Genomic DNA, 27,376 nt, shown 5'->3' with positions numbered 1-27,376 from the left:
GGAGGCACTATATTACTGACAAGATAGTTCACAATATCTGCGAACCATGGCTCTTCCTCCTGAACTATGAACAACTGCTCATCCGAAAAAGATTCGTTGATCAATGTCTTATCATGTGAAGTAGAATCAGGATTCTCCAATATAGAGAGATGGTCAGCTACTTGATTCTTAGTACCTTTTCGATCCTTGATCTCTAACTCAAATTCCTGTAGCAAGAGCACCCAACGAATAAGTCTAGGCTTTGAATCCTTCTTGGAAACCAAATAGCGAATGGTCGCATGATCAGTGAACACTGTCACCTTTGTCCCAAGCAAATAAGATCAAAATTTTTTGAAACCAAAGACTATATCCAAGAGCTCCTTCTCAGTAGTGGTGTAGTTAATTTGAGCTCCATTTAAAGTCTTACTAGAATAGTAGACCACATGAAAGAGATTATTCTTGCGCTGCCCAAGAACTGCGCCCACCGCATAATCACTCGCATCACACATCATCTCAAAAGGCTCTGTCCAATCAGGTGCCGTAATAACTGGTGCAGTTATCAAACTCTTCTTATGAGTCTCGAATGCCATCAAGCATTCATCATCGAATCTGAAAGGCACATCCTTCTCGAGCAAGTTGCACAATGGCTTTGATATCTTCGAGAAGTCCTTGATGAAACACCGATAAAAACCCGCATGACCAAGAAAACTACGGATTCCTTTCACAGAAATAGGTGGTGGAAGATTTTCAATGAATCCCACCTTGGCTTTGTCCACCTCGAGACCCTTACTAGATACCTTATGCCTAAGGATAATGCCTTCACGCACCATAAAGTGATATTTTTCCCAATTGAGCACCAAATTAGTTTCCACACACCTTTTGAGCACCGCACGAAGATTGTTCAAACATTCATCATACGAATGTCCAAAGATGGAGAAGTCATCCATGAACACCTCGACATTATTTCCAATCATATCATATCAGAGAATATAGCCATCATACATCTCTGAAAAGTGGCAGGTGCACCACATAAGCCAAACAAAACTCTGCGAAAAGAAAATGTCCCAAATAGATAAGTGAAGGTAGTCTTTTCTTGATCCTCTGGTGCAATATAAATCTGATTATACCCCGAATAACCATCAAGAAAACAATAATACTCATGACCGGCCAACCTGTCAAGCATCTGATCAATAAATGGAAGAGGGAAGTGATCTTTCCTCGTGGCCTTGTTCAACTTTCTATAGTCCATGCATACCCTCCATCCTGTGACTGTTAGAGTGGGGATGAGCTCGTTCTTCTCATTTTTTACCACAGTAATACCTCCTTTCTTAGGTACACATTGCACGGGGCTCACCCAAGAACTGTCAGAAATAGGATATATGATTCCTGCATCCAGCCACTTCAGAATTTTTTTCTTCACTACTTCTTTTATGATAGGATTAAGTCTTCGATGTTGCTCCACCGTTGGCTTACTACCTTCCTCTAGCAGAATTTTATGCATGCAGTACGAAAGGCTGATCCCCTTTATGTCTGCTATAGTCCCTCCGATAGCCGATTTGAAATCTCTCAAGATCCTCAAGAGCTTGTCCTCATCACTACCTGAAAGGTCAGATGCAATAATAACAGGTAAAGTAGATGCATCACCTAAAAAAGCATACCTCAAGTGTTCAGGCAATGGTTTAAGCTCCAAAGTAGGTGCTTCCTCAATAGATGGTTTGAGCTTTCCTTCAGCATTCTTGAGATCAGAAGTACCAAGAGATTCAAATGGCATGTCTAGCTTTCGCCTCCAAGGAGAAGCATTTAGATATTGTAGTTGCTCATTGACATCCTCATCATCACGGTCAAACTCCCCCACTAAGGCTTTCTCTAATGCATCAGACATTAGCATATGATCCAGTTCTGAATTTACCGCAAAATTAATCAAATCCACCTTTAAGCACTCCTCGTCTTTTGTAGGAAATTTCATCGCTTTGAACACGTTGAATGTCATATCCTGATCATGCACCCTCATAGTAAGTTCTCCTTTCTGCACATCTATTAAGGTACGGCCTGTAGCCAAGAAAGGTCTCACCAATATTATGGGAATCTTCTTATCTTCTTCGAAATCCAGAATAACAAAGTCTGCTGGAAAGAAGAGCTTATCCACCTTTACTAGTACATCCTCCACTATGCCTCGTGGGTATGTAATAGAACGATCAGCCAATTGTAGAGACATGTAGGTGGGCTTTGGATCAGACAAATTCAACTTTTTGAAGATAGACAACGGCATCAGATTGATGCTTGCTCCTAAATCGCGCAGGCACTTGTTAAAAGATAACTTGCCAATGGTGCAAGGAATGGTGAAGCTACCCAGATCTTTAAGCTTTGGAGGTAATTTTTGTTGCAGCACAGCACTGCACTCTTCCGTTAGAGCAACGGTCTCAAGGTCATCCAGTTTCACCTTCCTTGAAAGAATACTTTTCATAAATTTTGCATTCTATCGTTGCTCGCATATCAATTGCATCGGAGTAGTTTTTAGCTCGCAAGAGGGTCCTCTTGGCAATCTTAATGTCTCCTTTCCTTTTTACAGGGGCGGAGAATACCACTCTATCAATAACAATAAAAAAGAGCCTCAGCGAAAGGTATGTTGGTGTGAAGTTTCTTGAACACCTCCAGAAACTTACCGAACTGCTTATCCAGCTTTTGTTGTTACAATCTCTTAGGGAAAGGTGGTGTAGGATAGAGTTGTTTCTCCCCTGTATTACCCTCAGGCATAGTGTGTTCAACAGTAGTCTTCCTTGGTTCCGCCGCTTTCTCCTTTTGCTTCTCTTCTTCATCACCAACTTCAGCTTCTCCTTCTTTTTCTTTGTCAACATCAGCAACTTTTCCAGACCTTAAGGTAATAGCCTTGACTTGCTCCTTAGCTTCCTTTCTGCCTGGCACTTCAGTATCACTGAGAAGCGTGCCAGGTTGATGATTGAGCACTGCATTGGCTGTTTGACCGATTTGATTTTCCAAGGTCTTGATAGAAACAACCTGACTTTTGCATAACAGCTTAAGTTCCTCGAAATCAGCACTAGAAGGTGGAGCTGCACCTCTTTGTTGAAGATATGATTGCCTTTGAGCATAATGTTGTGGTTGCTGGAATCTAGGTGGATTAAACTGTTTACTTACGCCTTGCTGATATGGTTGCTGAATAGCATTCTGATTATTGCTCTAGCTGAAATTTGGATGATTTATGTTGTTAGGATGATAGGTAGCTGGCACAGGCTGCTGCGGTCGCTGATAATTATTCACATACGGAACAGATTCATTGACAAGAAAACACTGATCCGTAGCATGAGAACCTGCACAAAGCTCACAGACCATAACTATCTGATTGACTCCATAGGTGGCTAAAGAATCAACCTTCATAGACAGCGCTTGGAGTTGCACTGCAATAGCTGTAGCTGCATCACCTTCCAGAATACCTGCTACCTTCCCAGGCATCATCCTTTGAGTTGGGTTTTGATGCTCATTTGCAGCCATAGTCTCAATAAGATTATAAGTCTCAGTATAGCTTTTGGCCCACAAGGCGCCTCCAGCTGCTGCATCGAGCATGGGCCGAGATTGGGCCCCCAAACATTATAGAAACCAGTGATCACCATCCAATCAGGCATACCATGATGTGGACACTTTCTCAACATCTCCTTGTAGCGCTCCCAAACTTCGCACATGGATTCTGTAGGCTGCTGCGCAAACTGAGTAAGAGCACTCCTCATGGCCGCAGTTTTCGCCATTGGATAGAACTTTACCAGAAACTTTTATGCAAGATCTTGCCAAGTAGTGATGGACCCAGCTGGTTCAGAATGTAACCAGTCCTTAGCTTTACCCCTCAGAGAGAATAGGAAAAGCCTCAGCTTGATAGCCTCATTAGTCACACCATTATATTTGAAAGTACTACAGATCTCGACAAAATTCCTGATGTGCATGTTGGGGTCTTCAGTAGCAGCACCTCCGAAAGAAACATAATTCTGCACTATCTGGATAGTGCCCGGCTTGATTTCAAAAGTGTTAGCCTGAATAGCCGGATGAAGGATGCTCGACTGAATGTCATCAATTTTAGGCCGAGAAAAGTCCATAAGAGCTGGATCTGCCGGAACTATACGATCACCCATGATTACTGGTTCTTTCTGCTCACTTTCTGTATCCGAATCTTCAAAATCTATTTTCTCCGGAATATCAAGAACTTCATATGTCTCCTCAGCCGTATCTAAAGTCCTCTTGCGAGTACGAGAACGTGTTTACATAAATGCCCGATAAAGTACCTGAAACACAACCGGAAATAATAAGTAACAAGTCTTAATCAATGAGTCCTAATGACCACTAATTGTAAGTACATAAACTAAACAAATACGCCGAGCCCCCGGTAGCGGCGCCAAAAATTTTTTAGGGCGAAAAACACACGCTAATAATACACGCAAGTATACGTGTTCGCAAGTAATATAAAATACTTTCTAGTTCGTTCCCACAGAGACTCAGACTAATTATGTTCAATTACACTCACTCACCAATGTATAATTACTTCTCAATGTCAAGACAATAACACTTAGATTTTGATTAACTAATTATTAACTAGAATTAACTATGAGAATTAAACACTTAATTGACACTTGAATTAACAATATTAAACACACATGAGATCACAACTTCATTACTACTTCCTTCAATAATTATTGTTATTACCCTTAGCATGTAACGGTGATGACATTAATCGAACAACACGAAACTGATAAAAGCCAACTTTCATTGTACTAATACTATTCTACCAAGCATCCACAATTAAGATAGAAGTTGAATAGGCATCAATTATGTTGAGACCCTATATGTCTACAGAATTTAACAACATAATGATTTAAGCACAAGTTATTCCTTATGATTACACAGGGCAAGTAAAACGGTTAAAGTTACCCACTAATCATGCATACACGTACATAAACCTATGCTAGCATGGCAAGTTCTAAATCTCAAGATCCACAATTGCTTCACAAGAGATTAACACCCTATCTTATATGTTTGCGACGCATATAAGACGAATAAGCATAACCAATACTAGATATCATACAATCATCACACACTAAGGTATTAAACAACTAACTAAAGAATTCCATAGTAAATCCGTTACAACCCCATGATCACAATTAACCCATGATAGCACTCATCGTTATCATGGGTTCATATGAAAACATGATGATAACACGTGAGAATAACTAAATAAACTACTTATATTAAACCAGAGTACGTCACAAGAGTAAATAGGTTCAAATTAAATAAAACTAGCATCCATTGTTATAACGAAATAAAGAATCACAAGAAACTATACTTCCTCTTCGTTGCGATGTGCTAAAACGGTCTTCTTCCTTATCTCCTCACTCCTCGATTGATACCACGATTCAATACCACGTGAAACGTCTCTGAAAACTACTTATATAGAAGCCCCACAAAACCCAACTATCTTAGAAGTTGGAAGCTCAACAGAATTAGGAGTCTAAAAATTAGTATCTTTTTTACGCCCCTGAGCAGTTGCTCAGTAATCCTGAGCGGGCGCTCAGCTTCCTGAGCGGTCGCTCAGCAGAGCTGAGCGGGCACTCAGACCCTTTCTGGAAAATACTCTGTTTTGCTCCCGTTCTTTGCTGCATTCTGCTCCTATCTTCCCACTCGCAATGGCAAATATATACTGAGGCTTATTCTTGATGAAATCTCTCCACAAATGCAAGTAATACCCTGAAATGCACAAATACTAGAAAAACACATCAAATACACAAAATACTTGATTTCAAGACATCAATTCAAGCCATTATAAGACGTTCTAAGTGGTATAAAATGCCACTTATCAATGAGGTACAATGGTTTGAGTATATAAGCAATCTTGGTTCAGTGGTTGATATTTAGTTTGTATGTATTTGTGGAGTAGTATCGTATCTCATTGGCTTGTATTCAGGTATTGAACAATCAATGGTTCATAAAGAATAAGGTTTACGGCTCAAAGATCAATAACTGGAATCAAAGTTTAGGGTTCGGTGCTTTAAAGTACTTGCAATATAAAATAGAGCTATCAATAATCCATAATATATTTCGAGAAAGTTCAAAACACTTGCCTGGTACTAGCTCGCTATACTTCACAAATTTCCAATCACAATCTCCTAATTCTCGACTACTTGTTTGCCTTTCCTATGCCTAGCTTCTTCTACTCACATATCATAAGTATCTATCAATACTCAACTCATATGATTCTATTCGGTATATACTTCTATCTACCCTTCGTTTTACCCAAATCTAATGAAAACGGATTGAAAGTTATGCTAAAAACAAATAAACACCGAATATATAGATCAATAGTCCAACAAACAAGTCACGTATAACATATAGCACATCAAACAACTAATGAAATTCCATTTATAAAGAGGTCTCGGGTCATAAACACTCTTTTAGGTATTTATTATGATTTTTAAAACATTTTTCGGAGTCAAAACGGGTCGGTGGATCAATTTCGGGTAATAAACACAGTCTGATTACTCAAATCTGACTCTAAAATAATTTTATATTAATTATCGATCCTTGAAAATAATTTAAAATAATATTTTAAAGCTCGAAACTATTTTTCAGAATTTTTAAATCATTTTAAAATAATTAAATCCAATTAAATAATTAATTAAAATCAATTAATAAATAATTAAACTAATTAATCAATTAATATTTAAATTAATTGATCAATTAATCAATTAATTGTTAATTAAAATTAATTAATTAAGTAATTTAGATTTATTTTTGAATTAAAAATGAATTTTGGAATTAAAATAAATGATTTTTAGAATTTTAAAATAATTAAAACTATTTTCAAAATCATTTTATAAAAAGAAATCCTACTTTTGAAAGCATTTAAAACAGAGTTCCTAATTTCAAAAGTTTTGTAAATAGAAATCTTGTTTTTAAAAACTTTTTAAAGAACAGGGGCTAAAATGTAAGTTCTTGAAAACTAGGGGGACTAGACAGCAATTTTGCCATCTTTCCCCTTTAACCTCGCCGGCGGACGGCCGGGAAGCCATTAACGGCGACCCTCCGCCGCGCAAGCTCGTCGGAAAGCTTTAATCGAGCTCAGAACTCGATCAAATTCACAGGAGATCATCCACACCTCTCCAGAAACTCATTTATGCAATCAAATCGTCCTAACGATTAACAAAACGGCCTGAAAACCAACGGGAAAAACCCGTTGCCGTCGTGGCTTCGGTTTTCCGATGAGCATCCTCCAGGAATCGTTCGTTGATTCCAAATACACCATTCAATTCTTTATTAAAAGATCTATTTAATCACACTAACAATTTTAGCAGATAACCCCTAAACAAGAAACGCCTAAATTCAATTAAGAACATTCAAACTAATATAAACCCTAATTTCTTCAATCACAAAATCAAACCCTAATTTAAACATGTTATTGGACTCCAAATTGATCATATGACATACCAAAATCATCAGGAAGAGAAGCTCTACAACATGAAATCATCAAATCATCCAAACAATTCCTCGAACTCAAAACCCAAATTTTAATTCTTAAAAAATCGAATATAAATCAGTTTATAGGAAATTAACCTTTAATTCTGCAGTGATTCTGATGGATGATTCTGAAAGTACAAATCAATAGCTTCGTTTTGAGTATATGCACGCCAAAATCCGATATCGATAACTCCTCCGGATTTGAGTTTAATTACGAAGAACGAAATATAAATATAGTATTTTTTCTATTTTATAAAGATTTTACTGGTTTGCAAATGATTTTCGGTAAAGAAATAATTACGGTAAGGGCTATTTATATTTACGGAAAAATAGTATCCCGTTGGATCATTCCGGATATAAAATAGTACGTTTATTTATAAAACAGATCCAAAATGGTACCGGTTTCGGGATAATTATCCAAATTTGTACAATTTGTACTGCGGTCTTGGTCTCAGCACCTGGTTACACGTATTACGAGGTTATAATTATAATAGTTTAATAAAAAGATCCCGTTTATCGAAAATACAAGTTTTATTGATTTACCGAAATGAATTTTGTATCGAAAATATTGTATCGGGACCCGCACAGGACAAACCGTACGCCGGATCGAAAAAGTCAAAACATGGAAATGCTCGGAATATTGCAATTAGGTTAGGAAGGAGTTCTCGAAAGAGTTTCGGGTTATAAAAAATAAAATTGGTTGAAGTCGGCTAGTTCCCGATTATATAAAATAGTTTATAAATATTCGGAAAAATAATTTATTAAATCCATAAATTTCCTATAAAATTACAAATTAACATAAAAATAATTAGGAAGATATGACAATTATCTATATTTTATTTTGGACATATAAAAATTAAAATACTCAAATTATATAAATTTTAAACATCCAAACACATATACCACTTAACACATAATTCACAGAATAAATACAGAACATGCATAATATTTATTTATTAGCAAAAATAATTACACGATATATCCCAGATATTACATCCTCCCCCCTTTAAAAGGATTCTGTCCTCAGAATCTCCTAAGAAAACAAATGAGGGTACTTTTCTTTCATATCACTTTCTAACTCCCAGGTTGATTCTTCAACCTTTAGGTTTCTCCACAGTACTCTTACTAACTTTACCACTTTATTTCTTAACACTTTCTCTCTTTCTTCTAGAATCTCTATCGGACTCTCTACATACAACAAATCTTCTTGAAGTTCTATTGGTTCGTATTCGATTACATGCCTGGAGTCTGGATTATACTTCTTAAGCATCGATACGTGAAAAACATTATGAATGTGCTCCATATGCGTGGGTAACGCCAACTCGTAAGCTACTTTACCAACACGCTTTAGAATCTCAAAAGGTCCGACATATCTAGGGCTCAGTTTTCCTTTCTTCCCAAATCTTGTCAATCCCTTCCACGGCGACACTTTCAGCAATACTAGATTTCCTTCTTCGAATTCCATATCTTTTCTTGATTGATCTACATACTTCCTCTGACGGTCTTGTGCTGCTATTAATCTCTTCTGGATCACTTCAACAACTTCCTTCATCAGTTGTACTAATTCGGGTCCAAGTATTTTGCGTTCTCCTACTTCATCCCAATATACGGGAGATCGACATTTGCGTCCATAAAGAGCTTCATAGGGTGGCATCCCAATACTGGCATGATAACTGTTGTTGTAAGCAATTTCTACCAAAGGTAAATGCTCGTATCAATTTCCTTGAAATCAATAGCACAAACGTGTAACATGTCTTCAATTGTCTGAATCGTTCGTTCACTTTGGCCGTCCGTCTGCAGATGGTAACCCGTACTCATATTCAGTCTCGTTCCTAAACATTCTTGAAAACTTTTCCAAAATCTTGAATTAAATCTCGGATCTCGATCGGATACGATAGACTCAGGAACTCTATGACGAACTATGATTTCTTTCAGGTACATATGGACTAACTTGTCTAGTAAAAATCTTTCATTTATAGGCAAGAAATGAGCTGATTTGGTAAGTCTGTTGTTAGGGCGAAAACACGCGCTAAAATTCATGCCAGTATACGCGTTCGCAAGTAGTATAAGATATAAATCAGATTCGTTCCCACAGAGACTGGTTTAGGTTAAGTTCAATTTATGCACCTATGCAACAATGTATGGTTATCGCTCAATGCTAAGACAAAGAACAAATTGGATTTTGATTAAACTAAGAGATTAAACTAACAATTATAACTACGAGAATTGAGGTTGAATTACTATATATGACAAACATGGGATTCTAACTTCATTAAATACTTCATTTAATAGCCTTATTGTTCTTAACCTTAGCATGTAATGGTGATGACACTAATCAGATAACACGAAACTAGTAAACGCCAACTTTCATTGTACGAATACCCTACTACCAAGCATCCACAAAAGAGATAGAAGTTGAATAGACACCAATTATGCTTAGTCCTTATTTGTCTATAAGAATTGAAAGCATGACGGTTTAATGCGCAAGTTATCTATCGTGATTATATAGGGCAAGTAAGATGGTTAAAATTACCTACGAATCATGCATAACAAATACATGAACCTATGTGTTACGACCGGCATTTTATGTAATATTATTTGTGAATAATATTAAGTTAAATAAAAAATATATTCAATGCTTGTACGTTTGTGTGAGTGAAAATTTCTGCATTATAAATTTGCTTTGGGTAGTATATGATTTTTCAAAGCAAGAATTTATTTAATTTCTTTATTTTTGATTTATAAGGAATATTCTAAGCTTTGGAAAAATTTTCTTTTAAAAGACATTTTGTACACAAATTTTGAAAATGATTTTTATAAAGTCTCTAAAAATCCAAGTTATTTTATGGTATAAATTTTATAATTTTTGAACTTGTACTTTATTATATAAAAATAAATCTTTGAAAATTAGTTGCTTAATAATTATCAAATTACATGAATAACCTTGCATGCAAACTCTCTTCTATTTAACCAAAGGGCAAAGAAGACATTCTCCACCCCACTAACTCACATTTTGCTAGCCAAATTACCTCCTTGACCTTGCATGCAAACTTGCCTAACTTTAGCTAGAGGGTTACTCTTGTCATTTCCTAAATCCACTCACATTTAGTCTAGTCAAAGACATAAAAACAAAACTAAAGTGATGATCACTCCATTTTCACTCCACCCTCCCCTTTTCTCCTCCCTCCCTCTCGGCTCAACCCTCACTCTCGGCCATCCCATAGCCGAGGCCCTCCATCCCCTTCATTTCTTCATTCTTTCATCCAAACAATCATCTTATATTCAAGTAATTTTACTCCCTATATGTTATTCTTATATATTTCAAAAGTATAGAGTGAAAAACCTATGTTTTGACCTTGCATGGTGATGTTTTTGTTAAACTCAAAGTGAACCTCCTTGATTCTTGTGAATCTAAGGCTTTCACCATGAGTTATAGTATCATAGGGTCAAGAATGGCTAGACATAAGAGTGTTACACCTATGCGAATGCTGTTTTTACCCTAAACCATTCGGCCATGACTTGATAGGAGCCGAATGGATGGTGTTTTGTTGCCTTGTTAACATTTTTGTGTATTTTGTGATGATAACATGAATTTTGTAGTAAAGTCTTGATAAAATCCTTTTGCATGCTAGTTGATCATTTAGTTGTAATCCATGTTAGGCTTGCATGTTGAATTATGATAAAAATTTATTTGGAAATCATGTTGTTTTGGTTTGAAAAACCCGAAGGCATGCATGCATGTGGAATTCTCTTAGTTTGTTGTGAAATTTTGATTATTTGGAAAGATTTTGTTAGTGAGCCTTAATTTCAGTAGGAATAATATGATAATATTGATTTATGCTTCTTGTTGCATGGTAATAATTTGTGGTTATCTTTTATAAAAATATATATCTTGTTGTTTCAAAGGCATGAAGATTTGCGATTTGTTAAGAGTAGTCTCTTTTGTTTTGCCATAGTTGCACCTTAGGTAAGGATGATCTCACCAAGGGTATTTTAAGAAAAAGGGAGTTAGTTCAGTAGAATACCAAGTATAGGTCTTGGTTTAAGTATTTAGTTGTTGTTAGTTGGGTTTGTCAAGTTAAAATCTTGGAAAATGAGAAGTTATAGTTTCTGCAGAAAAATCAGTTTAGTACCCTGAGGTTTAGAGTGAGTTTTGACCATGTCATTGATGTGCACTTTGAGGCCCAAGCCACCAGAAGTTAGTATGGGGAGTATATAATAGGTTTTAGGAGTTGGTTGGAGGTTTGCATGTCATTTGGTTAGGTGCACAAGTAGAATAACAAAATCTGTCCAGCAGGGGACAGTTTTGTTGCAACTTAGAAATAGGGAGATTTGGCCATGTCATGGGTAGGCCCTCATTAGGCCCAATTGGGCCTTAGTTAGAGGGTATGTCAGAGAAGTTTTTCCAACCATAGTTCATAGGATATGAGCTAGAACCATGTGCCACAAGTTAATTCAAGTCAGGGCATTTTCTGCCCAGAAAAACAGGGGAACCTTGGACTTTTAGCTTAGGCCCAAGAAGGCCCAAGCCAGGCCTTTGAGCCACATCAAGCTTATGAGATGCCCTTAGGTCAGGAGAGTCTTGTGTAAAAATTTTGAAGAAAAACTTGTAGTTTAAGAGTGTCTAATGCACTCAAGAAACCTTAGTTACCATTCTGAAATTTACACCAGTGAGCACTTTCACTTATCACATAGTTTTAGGACACTTAGAAGTGAGTATTAGGTCGACCACCATAGTTGTAAGATAGTATAAGGTCAGTAGAACAAAAGGCACAAGTGAGGGTCAATAGGTTTTGGATAATTTAGGAAAGGCACATTGAGTTAGGAAGCCCAAATTCGAAGACTTCGCTTAGTTAGCGACCAAGTAATTTAAGTGGTGAGTCGAGATCATCCAAGCCTAGTGTGGCGTTATGGTGTATGTGATGTTATTTGGTATTAATATATGATATGTGATTATGTGGCTACGTGTGTATATTTAAAAATATAAATGTTGGATATGAATTAAGTGTGTATAGGCCTAAGTGCCATCCATGTTTAATTTCGGGTTGTAAATAGGTTAAGATGGAAAGAATATATTATAATGAGGATTATTATTATTTATGTAGGATCTCGAGACGAGGGAAAACTTGCCTTAAAAGTCGAGTGAAGCTCCAGTTGTTGCTCCTACCAGTCAGACCAGACCAGTCTATCTCAAGGCAAGTGATTCAACTTGACCTTCGTATTTGCTGTAAACAGTTCATATATATATCGATGCAATTATCCTGAGTCATTTTGATATATTTAAATCAAGCGTATCTTTTGTTTATCTTTGAGTTACATAGAGATGCCATGAACCCTCGAGTACATATTGCAAGTAGTTCAAAAGTCTTTCATGATAGTTTAATGCCATGATAAATTAGAGATGCGTTATAATATCTTATTGATCCTTTTGTTTATCATGCTATTGATCCCTGAGAAATCTTGATGTTGCACCCTGATGCTTTGATTCAACTCTTGAAATAACCTCGATAGAAACTTTATCTTGATACCTAAAAGCCAATCATTTCTTAAATTCATTCATGATTGTTTGATAACCCTATCCTTACCCTAAAGCTTGATACCCTGTTATATCTTGAGCTGATGATCACTTTCTTTATATTTTAACACCTCTATCCTATTGGAACCAGTGATGCTTATCTTCTTGATGTTCTAATACCTATACCTTGTCTACAACCATTGCTTTAAGCCTAGTTTGGCATTACTCTTTCATATTATCCAATAGCCTTGCTCAATTTCATTGTCAAAGTTCTTGTTTATGGAAACCTCTCAATTACCCTAATATAGTAAAGTCTAGTGGATCATGGCCCTGAGATTTAGTGTCATATTTCCAGTGTTTCAAGTTGATCTATAATCCCTTGATAAAAATGATTACAGTCGAAAGAGATTTTGTCATAAATCGGCATCAGTTTTTAAAATGATTAAAATGTGGATTTTTCAGTCCCAAAGGGGGACAAATGTTTTCTTGAATGGTGGATCTGGACTGAGACGCGAGTCCTTTCCACACTTATATTAGGCTTAAAAGTTGCCTAGGGATTCCCAATAATGTTTTAGAACCCAGCGAGGTTCGGGATTACTTCGCGGCTGATCACCGGCTGTAATCCGTAGCGTCATAAAATGATTTTGATTAAGAATGGTTTTAATTTGTTTTGATGCAAGCAAAATGATGCCAACTCGCATAAGTTTTATCTCTCGATTATCATTAATTATGTCATTCCATTGTCATTCCTAAAGGTATATCTCGATTTATGCTTTGCGTTGTATTGTTAGCACTTGTTGAGCTTTTGGCTCACTTCTTGCTTTACCCTGATATTACAGCTAACAGCCATGGTTAGATTCAAGCAGACTGCCCGTAAGACCTGTGATGCGGATGCTTATGTTCGAGCCCAGGTAGAATAAGTAATAATAGTTGTGTGAGGACTCGGTATTTGTAATCAGATGTAATAGTTGGTAGTGTTGGGCTGTTCCAAACCCTAAACTGTAAGATCTTGGATTTTGGTTGTGTAGTACTCAATAAAATGATGTAATAGCTATAATTATTTTGCTATTTAAGTTGGGGGTGTGACAGGTTTTGGTATCAGAGCTACGGTTTAGAGTCCCTGAACAGCCCAAATAGGTTATAGGACTTGTGAGTAGGTTATAGATATTATGCGAGAGAGTAGGTAAAGTAAATTATTATTAATACTCCTCTTATTGGTTGTCAGCAAAGGGCGCATTCCTCGTCATCCTCTGGGTCGGACGACACTATTGCTTTCTCCGTGTATGCTGAGTTGAGGCGCGAGTTCGACATGCTTCAGGGCAAGTACGACCGACTGATAGACCGACTGAAGAACGTGTATCCGGACAGCCGAAACTACGAAGGGAAGCCCAAGGAGCAGATGATTGCGAGACTTGAGACCTTGGTTCGGTACGTTAACACTAAGCTTGAGGAGATGCCAGCACACCGGGACCGTACCATCCAGTATGTCATTCAGATGGTGGCGGATGAGCTCCAGAGCATTGTGAAGACGCTTCGAGAGGAAAAGACTACCAAGCTCCGTTCAGATGGAGTGGAGCCTTAGTTCTTTCCATTTACCTTTCATGTTGTTGTACTATCAGACTCTATGGAATCCCCAGTTCTTTCCGTCTTTCCTTTAAATAAGCCTGTTATTCCTAGAATCAGACTATGTCCCAATCCTATGTACTGTGACCTTTAAAAATTTCAATAATTATGTGCTATTGTTCCATTTGCTCTCAACTGTTATTTTATGTTTTTATTATCATATCTGCTTAATTTGGAAACTTGACCCCATATGTAAACAAGAATGCCATGCGGTACCCTCGAATCATCTTATCATTCATATTTGTTATGACACAACTCTTATTTCAGGATCATGCCTCCCAAAAAGAAGAACCCAACAACCACCTCCACCACAGACCCAAACATTCTTCAACTACTGGAAACCTTGCAACAGCAAACCAATGCTATAGCTCAACAACAACTAACTCTTCAACAACGAATTGAAAACCAAGATAACCGTGAGCCATATCAACCACCTGAACCACCAGTACCACCAAGACAAATTGTCACTTTCAAGGTTTTTCAGAGTGTGAATCCACCTGTATTTCATGATACCACTGATCCAGTGATAGCAAACACATGGATCAAGGAGATAGAAAGGGCTTTTGAGTTGGTACAGTTAGGGGACGATCAGAAGACGCTGTATGCCACTTACTTCTTGAAGGGAGAAGTCATTTATTGGTGGGAATCAGTAAAAGCTATGGAAGTCACTCAGCAGATTTCTTGGGAGAGATTTAAGAAGTTATTTCTGGACAAGTATTACCCTAAGTACATGCAGAATCAGATGGAGCTAAAATTTCTTGAGTTAAAGCAAGGGAACATGACTGTACTGGAATATGAGAAGAAGTTCACTGAGTTGTCAAGGTTTGTGACAAAGTATACTAGCACTGAGGAAGAAAAAGCAAAGAAATTTCAGCAAGGATTGGAGCCTTGGATCAGAGATAGGGTGGCTATGTTTGAGCTTGAGACTTATGCGGGAGTAGTACAGAAAGCTGCTCTGATTGAGAATAATGGGATGCAGTCAAGGAAAGAGAGGGATAACAAGAAGAGGAAGGTTCCATTTTATGGAGAAAAGTCTGAAGCTGGAAATTCGCAAGATCGGAATGTAAAGAGGATTGGTTTCCAGAAGGGCGGAAATTTTCAAAGGAAAGGAAATTTGGGCAAAAGGCAAGAATCAAAAGGGAACAATCAGGCAAGCCAAGGGCAAGTTGGAGAAAACAGGTTCCAGAGGCCAGAATGCAAGCACTGTGGAAGAAGGCACCCCGGAGTATGCAATAAGCTGAGTATGACCTGTTATAGGTGCAATCAGAAGGGACATTTGGCAAATGAGTGCAAGATGCCGAGGCCAGGAGTTACGTGCTACAAATGTGGGAAGGCTGGACACATGGCTAGGGAGTGTAAGGCAACAGGACCAGTCAGAGCTCTGATGAACGTGGCAAGTACCAGTGCAAGCGTGCCAGCTGAGGTATTGGCATTACCTCCACCACCCGCACCAACCCCGCAAGCAACAGCAAGGACATTTGATCTAAAGATGAAAGATGCTGTTCAGAATTCTGAGGTGATAGCAGGTACACTTTTACTCAATAATGTCAAAGCCAAAGTATTGATTGATTCGGGAGCCACAAGATCTTTCATATCAGAATCTTTTGTTGATAAGATCCAATGTGATAAAACGGTTATGAGTGAGGTAGTAAATGTGGTAATTGCGAACCAAGAGAAGATTCCTGTGAATCAATTTTGTCCAAAATGTGAGATTGATATTTCGGGATATAAGTTCTCGGCCGACTTGATACTCTTCAAGCTGGGAGAGTTTGATATAATTTTAGGAATGGATTGGTTAGGAGAGAATAGCGCTCAGATAAATTGTAAGACCAAGAGAGTGTATTTAAAGACGAAGAGTGGAGAGAAGGTAGTATTTAAGGGACAGAGGCAAGAGCGACTATTTCTTACAATTATTCAGGCTAAGAAGTTACTTAGAAAAGGCTGTGAGTCGTTCCTAGCATATGTAGTGGATTCAGAGAGAGGCAGCCCCAGCATGGAAGATATTCCTGTAGTTAATGAGTTCCCTGATGTGTTTCCCGACGAACTACCAGGCTTACCACCAGATCGACAAATTGAGTTCGAGATCAACCTTGCTCCAGGCACGGAACCAGTTTCAAAGGCTCCGTATAGGATGGCACCAGCAGAAATGAAAGAGTTGGCGAGCCAGCTACAAGAATTATTGGATAAGGGAGTGATACGACCAAGTACGTCGCCATGGGGAGCACCTGTTCTCTTTGTGAAGAAGAAAGATGGGAGTATGCGTCTATGCATAGATTACCGGGAGTTGAATAAAGCAACGATCAAGAACCGCTACCCGCTACCAAGGATAGATGACCTTTTTGATCAGTTAAAGGGAGCAAAATGTTTTTCGAAGATTGACTTGAGATCGGGATACCATCAATTAAAGATCAAGGAAGAAGATATTCCCAAGACCGCATTTAGGACCAGATATGGGCATTATGAATTCCTAGTAATGCCGTTTGGATTGACCAACGCTCCGGCCGCATTCATGGATCTGATGAATCGAGTATTTAAGAAGTATTTGGATAAATTTGTCGTGGTATTTATTGATGACATCCTTATTTATTCTAAATCGGAAGAAGAACATATGCAGCATCTCTGGATAGCATTGGAGATACTCCGACAAGAGAAGTTGTATGCCAAGTTTACCAAATGTGAGTTTTGGTTAAAGGAAGTTCAATTTTTGGGGCATGTTATTGGAAATGATGGAATTAAAGTGGATCCGGCGAAGATTGATGCAGTTATGAGTTGGGAGAGGCCAAGGACTCCTACGGAAGTGCGAAGTTTTCTAGGATTGGCCGGATACTATAGAAGATTCGTCAAGGATTTCTCGAAGATCGCCACACCATTGACCAAGTTAACCAGAAAGAATCAAAAGTTTGAATGGAGTGCAGAATGTGAAAATAGCTTTCAAGAGTTAAAACAGAAGTTGGTAACAGCTCCGGTGTTAGTACTTCCAGATGATCAAGGGAATTTTGTAATATTCAGCGACGCTTCACATAAGGGTTTGGGTTGTGTGTTGATGCAACACAGTAAGGTAATAGCATATGCGTCAAGACAGTTGAAGCCGCACGAGCTAAAGTACCCGACGCATGACTTGGAACTAGCCGCCATAGTGTTCGCACTCAAGATTTGGAGACACTATCTCTATGGAGAAAAGTGTGAAATCTACACGGATCACAAGAGCTTAAAGTACATTTTTACTCAGAAAGAGCTCAATATGAGGCAGAGGAGATGGCTGGAATTGATTAAGGACTATGACTGTTCGATAAATTACCATCCTGGAAAGGCGAACGTAGTGGCCGATGCGCTGAGTCGGAAGGAAAGATTGAATGCAATGATAACATCAAAAGAGTTATCTGAAGAAATCGGAAAATTTGAATTGGAACTTTGTGCTTATGGGAAAGTCAAAGAAGTTTGTCATGCAATGACCTTTCAGCCAACACTACTGGAAAAGATAAAGAAGTATCAAGAGGAAGTAATGGAAAAAGAGAAAAATCAGTTATCTGGAGAAGAGATTAATACTAAAAGGGATGAGCAAGGAATACTAAGGTTTTCATCCAGAATATGGATTCCCCATGTATCTGAATTAAAGAATGAGATCCTCCATGAAGCCCACCATTCGAAATTTTCAGTCCACCCGGGAAGCACCAAGATGTATCAAGACTTAAAGAAGAACTTTTGGTGGCCAAATATGAAAAGAGACGTGGCAGAATGGGTTGCGAAGTGCTATACCTGTCAGAAAGTAAAGGCAGAACACCAACGACCAAGCGGATTAATTCAGCCCCTGAAGATTCCAGAATGGAAATGGGAAAACATCGCTATGGACTTTATAGTAGGACTACCACGAACAAAGTCCGGACATGACGCAATATGGGTTATAATTGATCGTCTTACGAAGTCGGCGCATTTCCTTCCAATAAATGAGAAGTCGTCACTGGACAAGTTGGTTCATCTGTATGTGCACGAAATCGTATTAAGGCATGGAGTACCTGTATCAATAGTTTCAGACAGAGATCCCCGATTTAACTCAAGATTCTGGAAGCAATTCCAGGAATGTCTTGGCACGAAGTTGAATATGAGCACGGCGTATCACCCGCAGACTGATGGCCAGAGTGAAAGAACAATTCAAACAATTGAAGACATGTTGCGCAGTTGTGCAATCGATTTTGCTGGAAGTTGGGACGACCACCTGCCATTAATTGAATTTTCATATAACAACAGCTATCATTCCAGTATCGGCATGCCACCATATGAAGCTTTGTACGGGCGAAAATGTAGATCACCAACAAGTTGGGATGAAGTAGGAGAAGGAAGAATTCTCGGCTCAGAATTGGTACAACAGTTGCATGACTCAGTCAAGTTAATTCAGAAAAGGTTGCTTGCTGCTCAAGATAGACAGAGGAAGTATGCGGATCCAGCGCGTAAGGATGTTCAATTCCAAATTGGCGAAGCTGTGTTGCTAAAAGTGTCACCTAGGAAAGGGTTGATAAGATTTGGCAAGAAAGGAAAGTTAGCACCTAGATACGTAGGTCCTTTTGAGATTTTGAGTCAAGTAGGAAAGGTGGCCTACGAGTTGGCCTTACCACCTCAGTATCAGCATGTGCATAATGTGTTCCATGTGTCGTTGCTTAAGAAGTACAATCCTGACGCTAGCCATGTGATAGAATATGAACCTGTAGAAATTCAGGCAGACCTGTCATTTGTGGAGCAACCGGTTAAAGTACTCGACTGGCAAGTAAAGAGTCTTAGAAATAAATCAGTAAAGTTAGTGAAAGTACTTTGGAGGAACCCTAAGGTCGAAGAGTCGACTTGGGAGTTAGAGTCTGATATGCGTTCCCGGTATCCTCATCTGTTCTCTTAGATTCTGGGGACAGAATCCCTTAAGGGGGAGAGGATGTTACGACCGGCATTTTATGTAATATTATTTGTGAATAATATTAAGTTAAATAAAAAATATATTCAATGCTTGTACGTTTGTGTGAGTGAAAATTTCTGCATTATAAATTTGCTTTGGGTAGTATATGATTTTTCAAAGCAAGAATTTATTTAATTTCTTTATTTTTGATTTATAAGGAATATTCTAAGCTTTGGAAAAATTTTCTTTTAAAAGACATTTTGTACACAAATTTTGAAAATGATTTTTATAAAGTCTCTAAAAATCCAAGTTATTTTATGGTATAAATTTTATAATTTTTGAACTTGTACTTTATTATATAAAAATAAATCTTTGAAAATTAGTTGCTTAATAATTATCAAATTACATGAATAACCTTGCATGCAAACTCTCTTCTATTTAACCAAAGGGCAAAGAAGACATTCTCCACCCCACTAACTCACATTTTGCTAGCCAAATTACCTCCTTGACCTTGCATGCAAACTTGCCTAACTTTAGCTAGAGGGTTACTCTTGTCATTTCCTAAATCCACTCACATTTAGTCTAGTCAAAGACATAAAAACAAAACTAAAGTGATGATCACTCCATTTTCACTCCACCCTCCCCTTTTCTCCTCCCTCCCTCTCGGCTCAACCCTCACTCTCGGCCATCCCATAGCCGAGGCCCTCCATCCCCTTCATTTCTTCATTCTTTCATCCAAACAATCATCTTATATTCAAGTAATTTTACTCCCTATATGTTATTCTTATATATTTCAAAAGTATAGAGTGAAAAACCTATGTTTTGACCTTGCATGGTGATGTTTTTGTTAAACTCAAAGTGAACCTCCTTGATTCTTGTGAATCTAAGGCTTTCACCATGAGTTATAGTATCATAGGGTCAAGAATGGCTAGACATAAGAGTGTTACACCTATGCGAATGCTGTTTTTACCCTAAACCATTCGGCCATGACTTGATAGGAGCCGAATGGATGGTGTTTTGTTGCCTTGTTAACATTTTTGTGTATTTTGTGATGATAACATGAATTTTGTAGTAAAGTCTTGATAAAATCCTTTTGCATGCTAGTTGATCATTTAGTTGTAATCCATGTTAGGCTTGCATGTTGAATTATGATAAAAATTTATTTGGAAATCATGTTGTTTTGGTTTGAAAAACCCGAAGGCATGCATGCATGTGGAATTCTCTTAGTTTGTTGTGAAATTTTGATTATTTGGAAAGATTTTGTTAGTGAGCCTTAATTTCAGTAGGAATAATATGATAATATTGATTTATGCTTCTTGTTGCATGGTAATAATTTGTGGTTATCTTTTATAAAAATATATATCTTGTTGTTTCAAAGGCATGAAGATTTGCGATTTGTTAAGAGTAGTCTCTTTTGTTTTGCCATAGTTGCACCTTAGGTAAGGATGATCTCACCAAGGGTATTTTAAGAAAAAGGGAGTTAGTTCAGTAGAATACCAAGTATAGGTCTTGGTTTAAGTATTTAGTTGTTGTTAGTTGGGTTTGTCAAGTTAAAATCTTGGAAAATGAGAAGTTATAGTTTCTGCAGAAAAATCAGTTTAGTACCCTGAGGTTTAGAGTGAGTTTTGACCATGTCATTGATGTGCACTTTGAGGCCCAAGCCACCAGAAGTTAGTATGGGGAGTATATAATAGGTTTTAGGAGTTGGTTGGAGGTTTGCATGTCATTTGGTTAGGTGCACAAGTAGAATAACAAAATCTGTCCAGCAGGGGACAGTTTTGTTGCAACTTAGAAATAGGGAGATTTGGCCATGTCATGGGTAGGCCCTCATTAGGCCCAATTGGGCCTTAGTTAGAGGGTATGTCAGAGAAGTTTTTCCAACCATAGTTCATAGGATATGAGCTAGAACCATGTGCCACAAGTTAATTCAAGTCAGGGCATTTTCTGCCCAGAAAAACAGGGGAACCTTGGACTTTTAGCTTAGGCCCAAGAAGGCCCAAGCCAGGCCTTTGAGCCACATCAAGCTTATGAGATGCCCTTAGGTCAGGAGAGTCTTGTGTAAAAATTTTGAAGAAAAACTTGTAGTTTAAGAGTGTCTAATGCACTCAAGAAACCTTAGTTACCATTCTGAAATTTACACCAGTGAGCACTTTCACTTATCACATAGTTTTAGGACACTTAGAAGTGAGTATTAGGTCGACCACCATAGTTGTAAGATAGTATAAGGTCAGTAGAACAAAAGGCACAAGTGAGGGTCAATAGGTTTTGGATAATTTAGGAAAGGCACATTGAGTTAGGAAGCCCAAATTCGAAGACTTCGCTTAGTTAGCGACCAAGTAATTTAAGTGGTGAGTCGAGATCATCCAAGCCTAGTGTGGCGTTATGGTGTATGTGATGTTATTTGGTATTAATATATGATATGTGATTATGTGGCTACGTGTGTATATTTAAAAATATAAATGTTGGATATGAATTAAGTGTGTATAGGCCTAAGTGCCATCCATGTTTAATTTCGGGTTGTAAATAGGTTAAGATGGAAAGAATATATTATAATGAGGATTATTATTATTTATGTAGGATCTCGAGACGAGGGAAAACTTGCCTTAAAAGTCGAGTGAAGCTCCAGTTGTTGCTCCTACCAGTCAGACCAGACCAGTCTATCTCAAGGCAAGTGATTCAACTTGACCTTCGTATTTGCTGTAAACAGTTCATATATATATCGATGCAATTATCCTGAGTCATTTTGATATATTTAAATCAAGCGTATCTTTTGTTTATCTTTGAGTTACATAGAGATGCCATGAACCCTCGAGTACATATTGCAAGTAGTTCAAAAGTCTTTCATGATAGTTTAATGCCATGATAAATTAGAGATGCGTTATAATATCTTATTGATCCTTTTGTTTATCATGCTATTGATCCCTGAGAAATCTTGATGTTGCACCCTGATGCTTTGATTCAACTCTTGAAATAACCTCGATAGAAACTTTATCTTGATACCTAAAAGCCAATCATTTCTTAAATTCATTCATGATTGTTTGATAACCCTATCCTTACCCTAAAGCTTGATACCCTGTTATATCTTGAGCTGATGATCACTTTCTTTATATTTTAACACCTCTATCCTATTGGAACCAGTGATGCTTATCTTCTTGATGTTCTAATACCTATACCTTGTCTACAACCATTGCTTTAAGCCTAGTTTGGCATTACTCTTTCATATTATCCAATAGCCTTGCTCAATTTCATTGTCAAAGTTCTTGTTTATGGAAACCTCTCAATTACCCTAATATAGTAAAGTCTAGTGGATCATGGCCCTGAGATTTAGTGTCATATTTCCAGTGTTTCAAGTTGATCTATAATCCCTTGATAAAAATGATTACAGTCGAAAGAGATTTTGTCATAAATCGGCATCAGTTTTTAAAATGATTAAAATGTGGATTTTTCAGTCCCAAAGGGGGACAAATGTTTTCTTGAATGGTGGATCTGGACTGAGACGCGAGTCCTTTCCACACTTATATTAGGCTTAAAAGTTGCCTAGGGATTCCCAATAATGTTTTAGAACCCAGCGAGGTTCGGGATTACTTCGCGGCTGATCACCGGCTGTAATCCGTAGCGTCATAAAATGATTTTGATTAAGAATGGTTTTAATTTGTTTTGATGCAAGCAAAATGATGCCAACTCGCATAAGTTTTATCTCTCGATTATCATTAATTATGTCATTCCATTGTCATTCCTAAAGGTATATCTCGATTTATGCTTTGCGTTGTATTGTTAGCACTTGTTGAGCTTTTGGCTCACTTCTTGCTTTACCCTGATATTACAGCTAACAGCCATGGTTAGATTCAAGCAGACTGCCCGTAAGACCTGTGATGCGGATGCTTATGTTCGAGCCCAGGTAGAATAAGTAATAATAGTTGTGTGAGGACTCGGTATTTGTAATCAGATGTAATAGTTGGTAGTGTTGGGCTGTTCCAAACCCTAAACTGTAAGATCTTGGATTTTGGTTGTGTAGTACTCAATAAAATGATGTAATAGCTATAATTATTTTGCTATTTAAGTTGGGGGTGTGACACTATGCTAGCATGGCAAGTTCTAAACCTCTATATTCACTGTCGTTTCAATAGAGATTAACACGTTATCTTATATGTTAGCTACGCACATAAGACGAATAAGCAAAACCAATACTAGGATATCAATCAATCACCACATACCAAGATATAACTCGACGGATGATCAAATATAGTCCCGACGGATGACTCAATATAGTCCCGACGGATGATGATTTGACATCCATCGAGTGAGTAGCTTATGTAACAATAAGTATTGTAACACAATTCTGTGAACAACTTTGTATAGATCATGTAGTAGCATATGAGTCATGTTGACTATTATTAGATATGCAGAATAGGCTGATTAATTGTAAATATGAGATGTCTTGTAATTCTGCATAAGTGAAATGAAGTCAAGTGTTAAATAGCTACCCGACGGATGATCAACAAAGCAACCCGACGGATGATCAACAAAGCTACCCGACGGATGACAAGCATGTACCCGATGGATAATCAATTCAAATATCTGTTGACAGTGACAAGACAGTCACATGCGTTAGGTGTTTACAAAAGGAATGTGGGAGCCTGTTTAACAAGAAATGAAGAACAAAGAAGCATTACCATTTCCATGCAAGTTAAGAAGATTTTCAAAGATGCTGGAATAGAGTAGTGAAGCAGCATGGAGTTTGACTTGATAGTTTTGTTTTATTATCATGTCTTATTACCATGTAAACTTGGTGATATATAAACCAAGTGTAGCTAGTAAAACAAACAACTAAGCAAACACTTTTAGAAGAGAAATAGAAAAGGCTGTAACTGTTAAGAATTTCCCTATAGTTTGTTTGTTCACTTGTAAAGCAGCTGTGAGACAACTTGTTCTTCACAGAGTTCTTAAATCGATATATATATATATATATATATATATATATATCTGGTGGATACTTTCAAATCCACCAGAAAGTCTTAAAAACTTGTGTTTTTATTACTTTGTGTTTTTGATTCACTTAACTTTTTATTCCGCACCTTGCAAATCAAAACACATATATATACATAGTTTGAGTTAGAACATTTTATAGTTCAAGAAAAAATTTACAAGAATTACATTCAACCCCCCCCCCCTTTCTGTAATTCTTGCTGCATTGTTAAGGACTAACAGATCATAGTGAATACAATGATGCACCCTCAAGTTACGTAATGGAAATAAACTCCACCAAGATGTTAAAACAAAAGACCTATCCAGTCTCTCCCTTACCCATTCTTGTTTACCTCTCCTCTTTTCCCACGTATACCTACCTCCTACCAGATCCAGTTCAATCAAACCACAAGCTTTAATAGTTTGCTTAAAGTCATCCACTGGCACTTGAGGATGTGGATTAATCCCTTTCTTATCATCCATACTTATCATGTCATTAAATTCTCCTAATACCACCCATGGTAAGACATAAAGGTTTGCTATCCATTTTAGGAGATCCCATTACTCTCTTCTTCGAGCAAGTTCTGGATAACCATAAAAACCAGTCAATCTCCACTTAACCTCATTTCCATTAGTGATCTAAAATTACGGCTATAACTGAGCACACTGCACTTGACATTAATTTTTCATAGCAGAGCAATACCTCTGCTTCTACCAACATGTTAGGTCTCACAACACTGTAGAAGGGGGTTGAATACATTGTATAATACAATCAAATTGATTTAAAGCACAAGTAACAGACACAGATGTATTCGATATAACAAACTATGTTACAATGGAACTGTTCTCTCTCAGTGATGAACAAATATCACGAGAGCTGCTAGGTTACAATTGTATGATCTTCTCGATGATCGTAACTCTTATAGAGTAAACCTATGTCTGTGTTTATATAGACACACAGTTACAAGATAACTTCTAGTTTATATGGAATATAATTCTGTCTCCTAAAATATATCAACCAGATATCTTATAATTCTTCTAGTCCTCGAACTCTTTCCTTGCATATCTTCTTCTTGTATTAGTCTCTATCTTCTTTCCTGTAAATCAGCTTCCTTCCTTAACTGTAAGTCCTCCAGTACTTAAGTTATGATATCCATCTTCTGATATTATCTTCTGATAATCTAAGTTCTGATATCCTTAAGTTCTGACTTCCAGTAAGTCCTGATTCCAGTAAGAACAAATATTTCCCATTTATTAAGATCTGAGAACTAAACATGAAACATATTAGACATGATATCTCAAATATATTCAACAATCTCCCCCAACTTGTAAATTATTCAAGAATGTACAAGTTAATAGATTTGATGATGTAACATTTAAGTTCAAATGCAATAAGAGTTTGACTAAACAAAGAATTACAACTTACAAAACATCCAGCTTTACCAGCATCACTGATTCAATCTAAATCCATAATGATTCTTAACAAAATCTCTTATCAGATTATCTTCAGCTTTCTTCAGAACTTCAGCTAACTGTGCTTTTACCTGCATCAGTTCTTCTTCTTTACTATCACCAATTTGATAAATGGTTGTTCTGAGAGCTTGAATGGATGTTCTTTCAAGTCCATCACCAAGTCTGATAACCTTAGGATGTGAAGAGTTTTCATTATAACATAAGCATCTTCCTTTTATAATAACTTCCACCTTAGCAGAATTCTTCAACATAGGAATTTCTCTTCCATCACCTTCAATAATCATTGGACTGTAATGAGAAGTCTTTGTACCAGAGATTCTGAATAGATCTCTTATAGCCTTCAAAATATATTTTGACCATCTTCTTGTAACATCAGATTTTACTTCCAGAAGATAATGAATATGTTGAAGCTCTCTGATAGACTTCTTTAATACATCAAAATCAGTTAATCTATAAGTCCTTCCGTCATTGAGAAATAAGATCAATTTCTCTTTTAGATTTTCCTTATCATGAGCATCTATCACAACTTGAGCATACAACACCTTGTCAAGTTATCTTTATTTGATTTATTCATATGGCTTGTCTGTCAATATGAAAGGATCTTTTAGAGTAACCTCTACTCCTGTTTGAATCTTCTCTTCGTCAGAACCTAATCCAGCTGTATCTCTAGGTTGCTTGGATCTCAACCCAGATGTAGCAAGTTGACTCATCATGAGATTGGATTTTGGTTCAACTGGAGTAGCTTTCTTCCATAACAGCTTCTTCTTATCAGCAATTGTCATTTTATCCAAATCAACTTGAACAGAATTTGTTGTTTCTTCTGTAGCTTGTTGTCTTTTATTCTGAACAACAACATGAGCAGTGTCAGAGGTTGTTTTAGAATCTTCACTTATCTTTCTTCTTTTCAGAATTTGAACAGTTTCATCTTCTATCAAATCATCATCATGCAATGTAGTTTGATAAACTTGAATGGAAGAATTTTTCTTTTTCTTTAGAGGTTCACCAACCTTTTCTTTTCATTTTGATTTAGAATCAATCCCAATTTGTGATCTTGTTCTGGCTTTAGATGCCTCAGTGATTGATTTCTCCTTGATCACAATGCCTTTCTCCTTAGGCCTTGGAGGTTTCTTTGCATCAGAAGCTTTAGACTTAGGATTTGTCTTCTCAGCAGCAAATCTAGCTTCTTCCTCCTTGAGATTTTTTAAATCCATTCCTAGATTGTGTTTCAGAAATAATCTTCTTGCTATCTCCTCATCAAGTGTATGGATTTTAGGATTTTTGTAATAAACAGTATTGTGCTTCCCCTTTAGCTTCATATTTTGTAAAAACTTCTGAGAGTCTTTAGATCCTGACTGAATCAGAATATCAGAACTTGACATCAGACTTTGTTTATCAGAACTTGACTTCAGTCTTTTAGCATTCACAACATCAGA

At 37.2% G+C, this 27,376-nt stretch overlaps 1 non-coding gene across 1 annotated transcript; it reads left to right on the top strand.

The window, feature by feature from the left end:
- Window positions 1-3,615: 3,615 nt before the first annotated feature.
- Window positions 3,616-3,722, top strand: LOC141709948 (small nucleolar RNA R71). The gene has a single exon (XR_012570497.1). It is a non-coding gene; the product is annotated as a small nucleolar RNA R71 (small nucleolar RNA).
- Window positions 3,723-27,376: the final 23,654 nt, after the last annotated feature.

Source organism: Apium graveolens, chromosome 2, assembly GCF_009905375.1.
Source record: "Apium graveolens cultivar Ventura chromosome 2, ASM990537v1, whole genome shotgun sequence".
NCBI classification, from domain to species: Eukaryota; Viridiplantae; Streptophyta; class Magnoliopsida; order Apiales; family Apiaceae; genus Apium; species Apium graveolens.
This window is presented reverse-complemented; position numbering and strand designations above follow the sequence as displayed.